This window comes from Bidens hawaiensis, unplaced genomic scaffold, assembly GCF_021521415.1.
Source record: "Bidens hawaiensis isolate Kalapana, Puna unplaced genomic scaffold, B.hawaiensis_p1.1 tig00025374_1, whole genome shotgun sequence".
Classification (NCBI taxonomy): domain Eukaryota; kingdom Viridiplantae; phylum Streptophyta; class Magnoliopsida; order Asterales; family Asteraceae; genus Bidens; species Bidens hawaiensis.
Genome location: NW_027494048.1, coordinates 218,315 through 224,548, shown reverse-complemented (window position 1 = coordinate 224,548; position 6,234 = coordinate 218,315).

Here is a 6,234-nt window from a genome sequence, read left to right as displayed (position 1 = left end):
TTAGTAAATAACTAAATATAATAAGATAAATGAAATATATTCGTTGTACGGAATATCTAAGTGTTGGTAAAATTTTAGCGAGTGTAGGTAAGTGTAGGTGTTGGTGTTGGTGATTGATACCAACACTTTGCTATATGGAGACATACATGGAAAAAATAAAATGTACCATGTGGATGTATGTGTTATGAAAAAAATTAGCATTTGTAGGTGAGTGTAGGTAAATATGTAGGTGTTGGTGCCAACACTTTGTGTATGTCAGTGTAGGTAAGTTGGTTGTGAAATCTCAAGCTTATTTGCACTTGTCTTTTGTGTAATTAAATGTGTATTCAGGCGTTTTTTTTCTTCTTTTGTTTGTTAACAACTTAATTTTATTTATTTTTCTTTTTGAAATTTTTATGTCAAAATGTTGAATGTGTAGTGGGTTGTGTATTATACTTAAACGGTTATGATTATTGTTGCGGCTTGTGTATTATGGAGGTCAATGTAGGGTTATATTACATGCAGTTTTGTTATAATGTGTGTTATAGTCTTGTGTAGGCCAATGAAGGAATTAGTGATTGTGGTGTAATATCTAATTATTATTATTATTATTATTATTATTATTATTATTATTACATCGTACTAAATGTTCTTGTTGTGGATATTACACCACAATCACTAATTCCTCGCGGACCCAGTACACGACACCGTCGATTCCATCCTCATGGCTAACCAGGTTCAATATTTGATTTCTATTTCATTCTCAATCGATTCAATAAATCGATTTCCAAATAATCATGTAGTCGATTCAATTTAATTGATTTGATTGTTTGATTCTATCAGTTCAATTTAATCGGATGTGGGTTCACTGGTTCATGTATAAATGGTTATTGGGGTAAGTTCACATTCCATCAAATCTATTTAGTGTGTTCGAGTAGAAAATTCATGTTTTTGAGGTTTGCTTAAGGCTTAGGATTTAACGATATTAGGTTTAATTTGTCTTAGTTCGGTTATGTAAGTTTTTTAAAATGTCAAGTAAATGGGCCAAAAGAAGGTTGAAAAATGGATCTTTCAAGTGCAGTTTTGCTGCATGTTTTCGTGTCAAAAGTGTGCAGTATGCTGCATTTTAATGTTGTTAAAAGTGCAGTTTTTCCGCATTATAGTGTTGTTTAAAATTGTTGTTTTTGTTGCATATTGTGTTGTCAAAAGCGTGCGGTTTTTGTTGCATTTTAATGTATTCAAAGTGCAGTTTCATCGCATTATAATGTTATTAAAAATGTTGTTCTTGCTGTATATTATGTTGTCAAAAGAGCGTAGTTGCGCTTTAAGGCTGTCAAAAGAGTAGTTGCGTTTTAAGGCTGTCAAAAGATAAAGAAAGTTAGTTTCGTTTAGTTTATTGTCACAACAACGTTGTTTGATATTAGTTATTTGTTAACTAAACAAAGGGTGTTTTAGTCTTATTATTCATTTCAAATATGTTTATGGTTCGTGTTATCATTAACCATTCATTCAAAGATGTCTATAGGTTAGCTTCAACCTGTAATAAGCCAGCCCCTTTGGGTTATTGTGATACTCATGTTGGTCAGTTGGTGCAAATGAGTTTTTGTGAAGGATGATTTTTGTTAGTTATTGTGATTCTCCTGTTGGTGCAAATGAGTTTTTGAAGCTTCAATTGTGACTTGGTTTAATTTTACTGTGGGTGTTACTGTTAGTGTATTATTACAATGATTATGAAAAGTTCTTGAAGTCAACATTTAATTATTACATATTATATTGGATCATCCAAAATCAAAATTGTGAATCAAGCCACGGTGATTGTAGAACAAGTAGTCAAAGTTGCACCCTTTAATAGCACACAAGTTTCTATTTGCTAAGCATATGTTATGATTTGCATGGACTGCAGATTCATCATTTGAGGCATGCTAAGTACAAAAGGTCCATGCTTTCAAGGAACATGTCAAAGTTGCACCGTAGGGATGAGATCGGTACCTTACCGGTACCGACCGGTTCCGAAAATCGCAAAATTTTGGTATCGGTACCGGTACGGGTATAAGGTATTGAAGGTAAAAAATCGGGAAATACCGGTACTTGTACCGTACCGAAACTCAAACTTTGGTATCGATTTCGGTACCGGTGCTAATCCCGAATTTGCTCATCCCTAGTTAATCGTGCCTATGGTGAGGTGTTATCTGCTGGTGCGGTGCGCGAGAGGTTCGTGAAATATTTTCATCTGGGTCAAAATTGTCAGATATACCAGTTAGTTAATGTTTAAACTTTGTATTATTTTGACAGGATCATTCGAGCTTTCTTGGTTGAAAAAAAAAAGATTGTGATGAAGGTTTTGAAGCCTCAAAAGACTAAAGAAAGGCAAGCTGGAAAGAGTGTTTGAAATTAGTAATGTGATTGAAAGAAATTTTGATCAAAGTCATCTCCAATATGTCAACAATGAGGTTGCTATTGATGGAGTGAACAAGTTGTATTAAAATGGGTGTTATGTTTGTTGAGATATAGTTCAAGTCTTGTTTGATGCTTAGAGGTTTTGCCTATTTATGTGTGTATTGTTAAGTTATTTGTTAATGCCTTGATGAACTAGTTTTAAGATGTATTTTAGTTTGTTATAATAAAAGTTTGTTTTAAGATATATTTTGGTCAGTTTTAATGAAAGTTCGGTCATTCTGTATGGTTATTAAGATCATGACTAAACAAATATATTTCATTCAGCACAAAATAGCCCGAAATAGCTCAGAGGGGTAAAACAGTCATTCAGATATCGAACCAAACAACATATACTGGTTCAGAGCCTCTTAATCATTCGACCTCTTAATCATTCAGCGGTTCAGCACTTGCCAAACAGCCCCTAAATTTGTAAGATCCAGATGTCGAATTGGTATGCATCCACGTTTGAGGACTAGGACGTGTCCTTCCACTGCTTCTCTATCCTTATACGTGTATGACTTTTGGTTTACACTTTTTCATATTCTCAAAAGCTTTTCAGATATTTTCGTCTCTCTGTTGTTTGAGGTATCTCTGGCCGACGGTGATATGGCGGCAGTGTATCGTGGTAGTTGAGGTAACACGGTGACCGATACGTCCACCGGTGGCACGCGGTTGTTTTATGGCGGTGATGTATCGTGATAGCGTAACACAGTGTTCGATTTCGTTTGTTGCCGAGTTCCATTTTGGAAACCCTAGGCGACGGCGAGGCTTTGACTGTTGCCAGGTTCCAAAATGGAACCCTAGGCGACGATCGCTGGCCGACATGCGTTTCGGCTGTTTATAGCCGTGGTGTATCGTGGTGGCGGAAGTAATCAGGTTTCATTTTGGAACCTTAGGCGGCTTCGGTATAATCCCATGTGTCTTCTTTGTAATCAATCAATTTCAATTGTTAATTTTGCTGATTTTTTTTTTTGATGCACTCCAACAAAGTTACAATTTTTTTTTAACAAATTCAAGCAATGTTTATCATTATACAGAAACAGAGATATTACATCAACATAGCATGTAGGCGGGCAACAAGCTATGCAGCCACCCCTTTCTGAATCGTTTTTCACCCTTTTTGATTAACAATTTCAACAAGCTTCTGAAATTGAACCTAAAATCGTTTTTCACTCTTTTTGATTAAGGGTTTGCAAGTGGTTTTTGGTTTGACTTATTCAAACCATGTGAAGCTTAAGTTACTATTGGATGGTGAAGGGTTGTACTTTGCTGTGTGCTTTAGGGTACATTGTTTTGAGGTCAGGTGTTTGGTTTGACTTCTTAAGGGAAAAAGTAAAGTGTTCTCCATTGTTAAGGGTATGTGGGTTGTGTTCGCTACATCGATACGTTTGTTGAAATGCATGGGCTTATGAGTTTGTTGTTTTGTTTGTTTGTGATTCCATTCGTTTTTCTTGGTGCTATGATGATCATGTTGACTCTTGGATTTGACCATGTCAGTTTGTGTCTAATCCCTTGAGGATGTATGTTTGCTTAGCGAGACAAAACAAGAAATTTGGTGTGTTTGGTTAAAAGAAAAAAATGGGGGTGTATTTTCTGAACTTGCAGCATGCTTCTGATCAAGAAAGGTGTTTTTGCAACCAAAGTTGACTCTACTTGAGTTGAGGGGATAGTAACTAAAACTCAAATATCTGAATTAATTCCTATCAGGGTTAGTGCTGCTTGGGTTATACGTTGCACACGATGTTCATGGCTTAAATGGTTTTCAACACCATCGTTCGATATGTTTTTCTTTGTACCGTGATGATCTTTTAAGACCGATTTGAGGACGTTGTTTGCACATTTATGATTTTCAATTCGGGCTTATATGTTGAAAGTGTTGGCTGATGCTTTAAGTTGTTCTTGGTTTTCCGCTTGAATCTTCGGTATATGCTATGATGACGCTTCGCTACTTTGCGAGGCAACCAATGTTGCAGCCATCGGAGTGATCTGAGCCCCGGGTAATTTAGGTCACGTTTTGTTTTTTGGTTTAATTTTTGTTTATATATTTCTTCTTTGAATTTGTGATTTGAGTTTTTTTTACAGGTTTGTTTTACTTCACAGTTGATCCATAAGAAAATGTCTTTTTAGTGTATAAAAAGCAGTAGTTAGTACTCGGGTGTAGTTAGTACTCGGGTGTAATCGAGTCAGTTTTAAACTTTTAATTGTCAAATGAGTTGGGTGTTTGACCTGTAAATAGACTGCAAAATTGTTTTTGTAAATATAGTAATGGGCGGCATAAAAGGAAATCAAACCTTAATTATGGAAGTTGTCATATGGCTTCCCTCTTAGGCCAGGAATTATAAAACTATCTTATTAAAGACTTTAAACCAATTTGTAAACATATTACAAAACTATTTTATTTTATTGAAGACTTTAAACCAATTTGTAGACATATTGTTTTAAAAGTTTTTCATTTGTGTCAATTTATGAAACTGAAATAATATCCGCCCACTGCACAATTATGTCACTATGAATAATTAGATAAGTGGGTGATTATTATAAATAGCAGCAACAATTTGACTTGAGACAACTAAGCGCACAACGCGTAACGTGTGCTAATTGTAACCAAGTGTACAACCATATTAGCACAATGTACAAATCAAAACAGCATAAGAGTAAATATTCATTGATATCACTGAGACAATGGGCCATCGCCATAGAAAAATGGTCCATTAAATGGACTCGACAATTGTTGGCGTAGCAATGTATGTTGCATCCAAGATACTAACCTGAGCCTCAAGTTGACTTCACGTATACTTTTTTATTCTCTCTTAACATTCGTTCTTTAGAGCTTTGGTTTAGTTGCGGGGGGTTGAAATACTAGTGTATATTTAAATTGTAAACTCTATTGCTGAAATAAGAGATATAAGCTTATACAGTTTGTGAGTTAGTGATTATAGGTTTAGGTTCAGCCTTTAAAGTTAATTTGTATGTTTGTCAAGATTTTAAAAAATATTAACAGTTTTGCTAATGGTATGGATTAAAAACATCCAAATCAAACCATGTATACATAATATTATAATACACACGTGTGTTCGTGTAATATATATCCTGTTGATTAGTTAAGAACACAAATCAATATGATCAAAGAAATACTTTGTGTAAGAGAAAACAACAGGAAAAGAAGACAAAATAAGAATAATGAGAAATTTATAATGAAAATATAAGAATAATAATTGAATAGTCCTTGAGAAGGGCCGAATCCTCTTTTGTTTTGTTGTGCTTTGCAATGTTTTCATAATCGGATCGGATGTCGAACCGGCCACTTTACTGGTTCACTGGTTGAACCGGAGTCAAGAATCGGATAACATTATAACTAGTTAAAAAGTTAGATATAAAACCTTTTTATAAAAAAATAGTTTAGCTTTATTCAAACAATGTTCATAAAATATTTAATCTTGAAGTATACTTATAAAATTTTGATAATTTAATTGTAAAAATGATGTTTTTGTTTACTTTTTTAAAAAATAACGTTCATAAAATATTTAATCTTGAAGTATACTTATAAATTTTTGATAATTTAATTGTAAAAATGATGTTTTTGTTTACTTTTTTAAAAAATAAGTATTTATTGTAAATCGTTATTTACCCAATAAATCATTGTTTACTTATAATTATATATTACACGTGTAAATTTTTATTTACCAATAAATAAATGTAACAATTGTTGTTAAGAAAAAGTAAGGAGAAGAATAAGGTCTGCCGAGTTTTGATATCTCATAAAATATAATATACATAAATAATAATCTTGTTCAAAGCACAAATGTGTAGTTAGTTGAG